This window comes from Hibiscus syriacus, unplaced genomic scaffold (assembly GCF_006381635.1).
Source record: "Hibiscus syriacus cultivar Baekdansim isolate YM2019G1 unplaced genomic scaffold, ASM638163v2 tig00111330_pilon, whole genome shotgun sequence".
NCBI classification, from domain to species: Eukaryota; Viridiplantae; Streptophyta; class Magnoliopsida; order Malvales; family Malvaceae; genus Hibiscus; species Hibiscus syriacus.
Window position 1 is genome coordinate 4959780 of NW_024063059.1, and position 12333 is coordinate 4972112.

Here is a 12333-nt window from a genome sequence, read left to right on the forward strand (position 1 = left end):
CGAAATGTCATTAAATCGAGTCCTATTAAGCTTTTTAAGGCATCTCTTCAACCTTTTAAGCTTTTAGAAAAGCACCTGAGTTGGGTTCCCTTCAACCGGGGCCTGCCAAGACTCCCCAACTATAGTCATAAATTCTGGATGCATCACCCAAAAATTAAACAACTTAAATGGTTTAGGTTTAGCTACAGGAGCTTCTTTGTGCAACCAAACTAAAGCAAGACAATGGTTTGAATCACCTGGAGCTTGGAATTCAACATATGAGTAAAGAAACGTCCCAATCCAGTTTGAGTTTACAAGTACTCGGTCCAATTTACGTGCCAGGTAAGTTTCATGCTATTTGTTCGACCAGGTAAACAGAGGACCAGTAAATAGATAAAAAAGCCCCAACTCCTCCACACAGTTCTAAAAAGCAGAAATATCAACATTTGTTCCAACACTAACAGAAATCGAACTTTCTTCAGCATTTAAAATGACATTGAAGTCCCCTCCTATCAACCAAGGCATATTACCCATTATACTTTCCACAGAACTCAATTGAGTCCATAGTTGCCAGCGAATACTACCATCATTAGAACCATAAACCACAGCAATGCAAATATCTTTTCCACCAAAAGTACCCTTAATATAAACACTTTGGTCAAATACAGAGCAAATAGTACAACTCAAACTTTTATGCCAAAGAATCCAAATACAACCATTAACATCATGGCTATAATTACAACAAAACTCCTAATCACCAAACCTCTTATTCAAAATTTCCCTAGATTTACTCTCATTTACTCTTGTTTCAAGCAGAAATAAGATACTTATTTGGCAACTAACAGCCCAACGCAACACCTTTTCTCACTTTGAAGGATTATTAAATCCCTTTACATTCCAAAAACATACTAATATGATAAAATAGAAGAGAAAGAAACACCACCTCTATCCTCTAACTTTTTAACTTTTTCAATATGCTCCTTCTTCTTTAGTTTCAAATCTTGTACTATTTTTGCCACTCTAAGAGAAACACCTCTCTGCTTTCTACTAGAATCCTCAGTAGGCAATCCTATCAAGCTTTCAGGATCAATAGAGTTAAGGATCTCAAATTTATTTTTTGATCCTCCCACAACAGCTTTACCACCCTCTTTATCTGGTCTACCTCTTTCTCTCTTAAGAGGAGGATTACTTCCCTAATTAGATTTCAATATGACAACTTCCTCTTGAACAAACTGTTTAGTCTCTTGCACATCATCCTTACCAGAACAAACTTTATCTCTTCCAGGGAAAGTTATATCTATCTCTGCATTAGAGCTTGTATCAGTCTGCTTAGTAGAAATATTTCCACCATTAACATTTCAGTGCTCATCCTATCTTTTACAGCCTCACTACTAGTGATAGACACATTCGACTGAACCTCATGTAGATAATCTTTCACCCTCCAAATTTGTTCTACCTTTTTTCCCATGAAGACATTATTTCCCAGAATATCCAAATCGACCACAATCAACACAAGAAGTAGGCATCCAAGGTACAATAACCTTAATCCGAACCACTAACTCATCATACAACAACACATCAACATGGTCTAAGATCTTTGAACAATCAGGAATCTCAATACAGACTCAATCATATTCAATTCTTTCTCTAGTAGCAGTAACCGAATCCATGTGAAGAGGTTTACCTATTGCACTTGTAATATAGCTAAGTCAATTCTTTGAAAATAGTTCTAAAGGGACATTATATAATTAGATCCAAACTGCCATTCGAACCAACTCAAAATGTAGCTCTTTCAAGTTTGGTTCCCACTTCCTAAGAAAAATTGGCTTATGTTGAACATGCCAAGGACCATTCTCTAAAACCCAGTCCTTATAAGAAGAATTAACAAATGAAAAAATAAACAAATTCCATCCAGCCAAACTAACCTTAACCGGATAACCTTTACCCCACATCAGTTCAACAATCCTCTCCAGAGATCCAAAATTCAGAGTTGAGCCTATGAATTGCACAACTAATGCATATATCCATTCTAAGATCCCTTCCTCAAACATATAACACGGAGGTTTCACAAAAAAAGAACCCTCAACCTCCATCAGGGGAAAGAAATCTAGCTCCCGTTCATTCCTCGTCGTAAAGAGCTTCCTCCAATCAGTAGCTAACTCACCTGACATAGACTATCAAATCATCGAAAAAAATTACCAGAATCAGCAGAAAATAAACAAAGAATTAAAGAAGAAATCGGTTCGTCTTCAATTGCTATTAGCTTTGCTAATGTCACGAACTTCGACGCCTCAAACCGTCGGAATATCAGAGTCAAGGTCTGACGGGTCGTACGACCTTAGACGCTTTAGATGCTCCTTGGTCTTCTCGGCGACTAAGTAAGCCTTACCCAAGCTAAGTGAGTGTGCGAACTCACAAAGGTTGGAACCAAGTCCTCAAGGCTTCGGATTACGGAAGCTTTAAACACCAATGTGGCTACTCGGAGCCACAAGGTCGGACTATCGTGCGGAAGTGCTAACACGAAGGTGGCTACTCCTGGCCACCAAGATAGGCAACAAGAACAAAGAACTAAAGAACTCAGAAAGAATAGAGAAAATGCCTCAGAGCTTTTATTACTCTCTCACAAAGAGAATAATGGAATTGGGTGATCACAAATGAGGATGGGAGCTCTCTATTTATAGTTGAGCTCCCTCTCAATCGATGGCTAAGATCGTTTTACATGAAGGCCTAGGATTGATTCCCACCTAACCCAATCCCTTAAATCAAGGAAATCCCACCTAAGATTATCCTTCTAGAATCCTCCAAGGAATGGACCAGATCTGATGGTTCTGGGCAAGCCCAATAGTCTGTATTATTCTCTTACAGATATCTGCACACATGTCTCAGTCCGAATCCAAGAGCCTCGACAATACTGCCCCCATCGCCCTCGTCGCTACTCTCGGAAGCCTCGGAATAGATCATTCACGGACTTGTTAAGCATTCTCCAAGAATGGGCTAAGTCTGGTGGTCACGGTAAGTCCGATTCTCTGTATTGAACCTCTTGGTCGGACACTTACACCAATGTCTCGGACCTAAGTTTCTAGCCCGTGACATTCTCCCCCACCGAACCTAGCAACGCCCTCGTCGCTGCACTCGACGATCCTGGGCAACACCATCTTGGAAACTCTTCAGTGCCTTGGCTTGTCGCGGTTCTCCCATATGAACTGCTTGCCTTGGCTTTTGTCCCATGTAACTTCACGATCTTTCACGCCATAGTTCACATCAACTTGGTTGCCTTTCGATGCCTCCGCTTGCTCATGTCCCCCCATAAGGACTCAGCCTCCCATAATGGCTGTGCTTGCTTCGGCTCTTGCTGCCAAGTGATGAAACGGCCTAACACGCCCACAAGTGCATCTCTGTCGTAGGAACTCTTTCCTACAAGTCTTGATTTGCCTCGACTTGGACCCTCATGTCCCTTGCGGTAAAGTCTTGGATCCCTTCCAAACTTTGTTTCCCCCGCGTTAAAGTTAGGTCTTGCCCGACCTACACTTACTTAAAACGACAAATCAAACTCCAAAGAACACAAGAAATGTGTTGAGATGTACCTTCCCCCTCTGATTTAGTTGGCATTTACTCAAAAGTTTTGCGTCAGCCCTTCTTGCTCCACGAAGTCTGACACTCCCCGCATTGAACCCTTGTCATTGGAGTTTTTTGCGCCATCATGCATCAACACTTTCTCACGGCAAAGTCCGAGGCTCCTTCTCGCCTCCTCCATTCTAACACGAAGGTTGGAGCTCGCTTCCCACCTTGGATATGGTTGGTGTCTCCACGGTTGCCTTGTCCTTTAACGCCTTGGCCCCCTTCGACTCTTATCTACGAGTCTTTGAAGGATTGTTCCTCTCTTGAACATCCTCGGTAAGCACTTGTTTCGACTCCTTGGACATGGACAACTCGGTCTGTCATTGGCCTCTACTCGCTTTGGCACCTCAAGTTTGTGCCCCTTCGCTTGCTCGACTCTTACCCTCGGCTTAGCGTTTGTGTCACTTGAACTAGTTCACACATCATCACTAGATCCACCGTATGGTTCATCGTTGAGTGGACTTGCTCTACCAATTGAGGAACAACGTTCCTCTTCCTTCGACTTGCCTTCATTGCGGGATATCTTACCGCTACCCTCGGCTTTTGGCTTTGGTTTGGAAGTCTTCTTATTGACTCCAAATTCTTTGATGGACTTCGTGATTGTCAAGGCTTTAGACAGATCCTTAACTACCCTTCTCTCCAATACTTTCTGTGCCCACGGTTTTAACCCGAACATGAAGGTGAAGAATGCATCTTCTTCAGTCAAACTTGGGACTTTGAGCATGAGTCTACGAAATCGGCTTACATACTCCTTGAGTGTCCCCTTATGCCTGAGACGCCTCAACTTGGATCACGCCTCCATCTTGGCATACTGTGAGCGAACATGCTCACTTTGCACCCTCGGCTTGATGGCTTTATCATTCGCGATCCCACCGGTTCGTTTTCTCTGCTCGAATGCTTTGACACCCGTAGTCTCAGCACGTCTTGATCTTGGGCAAACTACTTGACAGCTTGTAGTCGCACCATGCTTGCCCCTCGATTCGGCTACTTTGGAACACGTAGCCTCATCAAGTCTTGCTCTTGACTTGATTGCTTGAACACCCGTAATCGCATCGAGCTTTCCCCTTGGTTCGACCACCTCATCATCGACAGCCTTGCCTCGTTTTGATCTTTGCTTGACCGTATTGATCCCATCAATCGGACCAAGTTTTTCCCTTGACTTGGCACTTTTACTTGTGCCTCCGCCAACTCTCGCTACTTGTCATTCTCTCATCCTCTCCATGATGGTTGTAAGGCGACTCTTCTCGGGACATCCTCTAATCAAGTGAGGACCATCACAGAAGTAGCACTTTAGCTTTTCCTTGCTCGCCTTCTTCTTTTCCCCAGACTTGGCCTTGTCATTGTTTCCCGATGACTTTCCTTGGCCGTGAACAGTCGATGGCTCAACTTGGCCACTCGAAGAGCTTTCTATAACATCTCTCCGCTGCACCTTTTCCTGGTCTCCCCCATTATTGCCACTATTCCTGGGCATGGGCCTGTACGACACATCGCTCATTGGCTTGACATCTGCAAGCTCAGTCGGCGTTCCAGCTACAGCTATGGCTTCTGAAATTCTCTGGGCATCACCTTGCTCTCCCCTGAGCATCGCCCCTAGTCTAAGTCCTTCCAAGAAGGTCTTGAGCGCACCCCATTCACTCATTGCTACCTTGCAAATGAGCAGCTCCCTTTTGAGCTCATCCACCTCGCTTCTCAAAGCCGTTACCTCGGCTTCTTGGGCATTTCTCCCTCGAACCGTCTCCAACTCGTCTAGAACTCGTTGCGTCTCGACATTGAATCTGCCCTCCATGGACTCTAATCTATCAAGGCGGGACTCTACAACACCCTGGGTCTGCATCGCCTCATCCTCGGCTTGTTCAAGTATACCGACCCTTTGTTCCCATGAAGTTGAGATATGCTCTAGATTAATGTGCCTACATTCCATCCAGTAGGCCTATTTCTCGTACAGTGAGAGTTCTTCTCCTTGTTCCTCATTAAGACTTTTCTCGTCTTCATGAGAGAACATGTCGTCTCGCTCGGACATGCCTTCGGCGTCACCCTTGAGCCTCTCTACCTCGAGAACTGGCTCCCCTTGGTGTGATATAGTTGCCTCGAGCATTTCTTGCAAACTCATCACGACATCCTCATGCTTGGACACCGATGACGCTTTTGAGCCCAACAGACTCTCTTCCCGTTTCCCACCTTGGTACTCATTGCCTTTGCGTGCGGAAACTCCTCTTTTCTTGTGCCCCATTTCAATTATCAAGTAAATTGATTGAAAGTAAGTAAAATAAGCTTACCCGGTTTTGCACCTTCCACCAAACTCGTTTCGACCGAGATCTACCCTCAAGAAAACGCTCTGATACCACTTATCACGCCACCAAAACTTCGACGCCTCAAACCGTCGGAATATCAGAGTCAAGGTCTGACGAGTCATGCGGCCTTAGACGCTTTAGACGCTCCTTGGTCTTCTCGGCGACTAAGTAAGCCTTCCAAGCTAAGTAAGGGTGCGAACTCACAAAGGTTGGAACCAAGTCCTAAAGGCTTCGGATTGCGGAAGCTTTAAACACCAACGTGGCTACTCGGAGCCACAAGGTCGGACTATCGTTTGGAAGTGCTAACACGAAGGTGGCTACTCCTGGCCACCAAGATAGGCAACAAGAACAAATAACTAAAGAACTCAAAAAGAATAGAGCAAATGCCTCAGAGCTTTTATCACTCTCTCACAAAGAGAATAATGGAATTGGGTGATCACAAATGAGGAGGGGAGCTCTCTATTTATAGTTGAGCTCCCTCTCAATCGATGGCTAAGATCGTTTTACATGAAGGGCTAGGATTGATTCCCACCTAACCCAATCCCTTAAATCAAAGAAATCCCACCTAACATTATCCTTCTAGATTCCTTCAAGGAATGGGCCAGATCTGATGGTTCTGGGTAAGCCCAATAGTCTGTATTATTCTCTTACAGATATCTGCACACATGTCTCAGTCCGAATCTACGAGCCTCGAAAATACTGCCCTCATTGCCCTCGTTGCTCCTCTCGGACGCCTCGGAATAGATCATTCACAGACTTGTTAAGCATTCTCCAAGAATGGGCTAAGTATGGTGGTCACGGTAAGTCTGATTCTCTGTATTGAACCTCTTGGTCGGACACTTACACCAATGTCTCGGACCCAAGTTTCTAGCCCATGACACTAACATGCACCGAGAGAGAAAACTTAACGTGCTAATCACCATATTTCACCGGACCATTTTAAATATTATTATTATTATAAATAAATAATTAAATATTATTATTAAATATTTTCATATACAAATCAGAGCCCAAATACCACAAAGTAACCCATTAACCCCTACTACACCCAATAATAGAAATTCAAAATATTAACTCTAAGCCCATTAAACCCACAAGCTTATCCCTTGGTGCCTAACCTTAAACTTAATTTTAAGGTTAGCTACCACTCATAATGAGAAGCCAAGTAGCCGCCGCTACCGTCGAGTAGGATCGTCTCATTTTCCGCAGTCGCCAACTATCCAGCTGCGTCGTCAAGTCAAATCGGATCAAATCTCATCAAATTTGAGAGATTTAATGCCTCAACTTACCAAGCAAAGAGGCCACGTTCCTCCCTTCACCACTCATATGACTCCACACCCACCGTTCACAGCCAACGGTGAATGTCAGAGAGCAAGTAATAATAGGGATACTTTCTATTTTGTTGTAAGAATCAAGAGGGGAATATAAAAAACCTATCAAAAAAAACATGTAAAGGATCCTAGATCCATCTGTGGAAGAAATACAAAAACATCTCAAGGTTTTTTGTTCCACTTTTGATTGTTTTCTTTCATTTGATTTTGAAACATTTTTATATCCGAAACAAAAGGAAACCAAAAGAATAAAGCAAGATAGTTTACTTACCGTTCAGTTTTGTGTTCATTGCTGCGAATTTAGAATTCTAAACATTCGTCGAGATTTAGAGGGCTTTTAGGGTCTTATTTCTTGATTTTGGTTTTAAATTTGAGATTGGGTTGTTGAATCGAAGCTTTCAGGGGGCTTTGGTTAAATTTTGGGTCGATCCAACCACCGCAGGCAGAGGCTAGAGGGTCTACGACCACCAGAGATTGTGGCTGGCGTCTAGTTTTTTTCTAGGTGACTCACAACCAAGAGAACGATTGAGAGGGAAAGGGGAGTGTTTTTGGTGTTTAGGTTAAAATGAAATAAAAAAAAAGTTGGGATATATATAAAAGAAAGTTTGGTTATTCGCTTTAAACCATCCACAAATTCTCGTGTTTATATTTTAGTCCCTTGTCTTCTTTGATTTCATGAATCAGTTTGAATGTGTGAGCACCGTTTGCATGATCCAGTGTTAGCTTTTATAAAAGAAAAAATTTCCTTTAGATCCTTTTAATCTAAGCATTTTTATGTTTAGGTCACTGTTTGCTTCTTTTATTTTATTAATTGCAACATGGTGTACCGATTTTGCTATTTTCCCAATTTTATTTTATTTGGCGCTTTCCTTATTTCATGAAATATGGTAGTGTAATACTGTGAACTTGTTCCTTCTTTTGATTGATTTTTCCTTTTAGGATATGCTTAATTCATGCTTTCTCTCATCTATGTTTTTATGTTTACTTTTAGATTATAACTTTAGTTTAGTCAAGCTTTATTTCTATTATTGTTATTTACCTTTTTTTACTTGTTTACTTTTATTTGCATTTTTGTACATTTGGGTTTTAATTTCCTTTAATTACGTGATTTGCACTTTGGGTCCTTGTATGTTTTCTTGTTCTTTTCTTTTTTAACTTAATTTCCTTATTTATAATTATTTTTCCTTTTTAGCAATTATATTAATTAGTTTGTTTGATTACTTTAAAATGTTACGTTTTCCTTTAGTATATATTTATTTCTAATGGTCTCTTTACATATATGTTAAAATATTATAGTACTAATATAAGCCATTGTAAACACCATTTTTTATTTAATTTTGTTTTGTTTTTGTTTTATCATTATTTTATTATAAAAAAGATTATAATATTGTTGCAGTTGGGGTTATTAATTCCCCAACCACCCTTTTAAAATCACTTAGCCTTTGTCCCCGAAAATTTTGAAATGAAAGACAGCTTCTTTTGATTTTTTTCTCTCCAATATTGGTTTTCCTTTTTCCTTTCTTTTTTCCTTTCTCATTTGGTTTTTGCTTCGATTTTGGGGGGTTCATGTTGCATAGTTTCGGTGGTGGCCGACATGCGAGATAGAGGACATCTCACGACCAGGAAACACCTGTTGTTGGTGGCCGGATGAGCTTTGGGTGTTTTGACCGAGAGGTTGATGTTCAAAGAGTTGGTTTTCAGGGTTCAGTTATCTGAGTGATAAGTGAAGGATGAGAGTTGTTTATGTCATTTAGAGCTTCACCGAAAGGTTGACGCCGATCGTGAGGGAGTGAGGGGTCATAAAGTCTTGGTGGTCGAAGTTAGGGGTCGGTTTTAAGGCTCTCGGCGTTGTGAAGAGAAAGAACGAGAGAGAGAGATAACGAGGAGGTTTTTTGACCGTTCAAGGAGTTGGCTGGTCCTCATCCCGTATCGGTCGAGGTCGTCAGTGGGTGTAGGTCGGTTACCGGCTTGGTAGCCGGCGTGTGAGGGCCGAGTGAGTCGTTTGTGAAGATTGCAAGCTTCGACTAAGTTACGTGAAACAGGGGCAATATTTTGTTTTTAAGAAAAATGGTTAAATCACGCATCAGGTCCCTTATTTTTAGGAGTTTTCTATTTTGTTCACATATTTTAGAGTGTCAAATCCCAGTCTAGGTCCTCCCAATTTCAGCGTGTTTTACATTTTGGTCACTATTAGGGTAAAATCATCTTTAAGCTCTCCGTATTTTAGATTCTTTTGCTCTCTAGTCATGTACTTTGTTATGTGTTTCGAATATGCATATTGTTTTTATTAACTTTCGATTTGGTCATTATTTTTTCTATTTTATTCGTTATAATTTAGCTGTTGTTTTATTATTTGTTGCATTTTGTTCACTTAACCTTTTGTTTCTAATTTATTTCACTTTTATCATTCCGTTTTATTTTATTTTAATTTAGTAACTATTGTTATTCTGATTTGTTCGAATTTGTCATTGTTTTTTATGTTTATTCATTGTTTTATATTTATTCATTTTAGTCATTATTTTTTATGTTTATTCATTTTAGTCACTGTTTATTTTAGTCACTGTTTGGATTTTGCTTTTTATTTTATTATGATTTGGATGTGATATTTGCAATTTATTCATTTTAGTCACTTTTTAATTTCTGATTTAACTATTAGCTTTTATTTTCTTGCATTTTAGTCAATGTAATTAGATTTTATTGTAATTAGGTTATCATATTTTAGGTTTATTTTATTTTTATTTTATGTTGTTTTTTACTATTTTTACTTTTTATTATTAGTTGTTGTTTTAATTATTTTAATTAAGTTTATTATTAATTGTTTTGTTTCATAGCTTTTATTCTTAAATTTAGTTTTAAATTAGATTAATATTCGAATCAAGCTTAGAAATTAGGACGACACTCTAGTTTAATTAGGGAGTAATTCGAGTCGAGTTTTCGCAATAGATGTTCGATTACTCGAATTGATTGCTCGGCTTTTAAAATTTATTAATAATTAATACTATGTAAAAACTTTATGTTTAATAATTTAGATAAAACTTAGGTTTTAAATTAGTCCTCAACTTTTGAAATTGTCAACTTAGTTCCTACGCTTTTAGAAATCCGTATTTTTATTTCTTTGACCTTTTAGTCCCCGAACTTCGATTAATGTTTTAATTTTGACATAATTAAATAGGTTAAATAGAGCCTCCACTTTTAGATAGATTTTAATATACTCCCCCTAATTTAGGGAATAATCTGAGTCGGCCCTTGCATAAATACTCAATGGACCACCTCGGTTATTCGATTCAATAATCGATTTAAAAATTAAATAGGGTTAATATTAGAACCTATACTTCTAGGTTTGAGCCTTTAGGTCCTTTAACCTTCATAATTTGACACCTTAAACTAGAAAAATCCTTTAATTTACCTCAGCTTAATTAGGATTAAATAAAAATTTGTTTGATTTCATTTTATTTTCATACCTACGTTAATATTCACTTATTAGGGAATTAATAGTATATCTCCCGCAAGTGTGCTCAGGGGGTGACTACCGGTGATTCCCAAAATAGGTCAACATCATTTTCAAAGACCACATCATGATTTTTAAAACGAGGCAATATTCAGTTATTAGGCATAATAGTTGATCTCCCGTACTTATGCTAGGGGGCGAATGCTATCGTTCTTAATAAACGAATACTCTTTTCAACTTTGCATCCGTAATGATTTTCAAATTAAACAAAGATTGAACTCAAAATTTCTGATTTTAATTATAAGGTAATCAACTAGGTACCAATTTTTGGGTGCTTGTGAGGGTGCTAATCATTCCCCACGCGTAACTGACTCCCTTACCCTATTTCTGGATTTTCGCAGACCTTAAAACTTGGTATTTTGATAAAAATAAAAAGTTTTATAAAAATCACCAGGTTTTTATGGTGTCCCAATTGCAACTTAAATGATTGGTGGTGACTCCTCACATTTTGAAATCTTTTCAAAGAGAGAAACCCCGAGTCGGTATCGGTATTTTCCCTGCCCGGGAAAAAATCGTGTCGACATCTTGGTGACTCCACTGGGGACTTTTGTTTTTAAAACAAATTGAGAGTCAAGTCACGAGTTGATTACCATGTATTTATTATTTTCAAAATTACGAGTTTGATCTTATTTAATTTTTAAGTTCATTATGTTCTTTCAAAAGAAAAAATAGATGTTCTCTCTGGTTAATGCTTACACTTCTGTTAATATTTAGGATTGTTGCATATCATAGCTATAAACCCGATCTCAAACCTGGTTTATATAAGTAGGGAGAAATATCACACCTCACGAGGAGCATTGGGCTTCCTTGTGTGGGTCTGATAAGGTATCTCTAGAAAGCATCCTAAGTCGCCTATCTAGATATTAGATCCTAGGTACGTTTTTAGTGGTGTGACCCCCTAAGCAGAATTTGATTCACAAGTCTGTAATGGGCCAAAATCGGAGTCAACCTTAGCACGTTGTAAAGCTGGCTTGGGAACCCGTTGCTAGAACCCAACCACATGTAGAGAATTTAGTAGACCTACCCGTTAGAGCCATATGGATAGCCCAGAAGAACTAGAACGCATGCGGTTAGGACTATTAATTTCTTTTATATGATTTATTTTTCAGTCTCAACTTTGAGTCGAATTTAATTATTTCTTCTAAGATAACATTTTTTTACTAATCATTTCAATTAACTTGATTCTTTTTGTCTTGTTTCTACTAACATTGATTTCCTTTTGTCTAGTCTTGTTGTATTTTTTCATGAACATGACATATTATTCAAAGGTATTGATCCCTAAATAAATGATTGTTTATAAGGTTCTTGAAAAATAATGCCACAACAATGCCTTTCTTTGGGATCGTTAGGATTTCAAAGATGCTCTACGTGGATCGAGTGGCGTCAAGAGGGAGTTTACCTACCAAGGAGACGAGCTAGACATCTTCCTACTGAGGTAACAAGTTTGACTCTATACGATTCGACACTGAAGCCAACAGTTGAAGATCACGAACCAACTCGAAATATTTCTGGAAGTAGGAGATGAAGTAAAAGCTTTGAAGATGATGCAGTACCCAGATACTCACATGAGCTGGATAATTTACAGATGTACCAGATTTTCACTTTC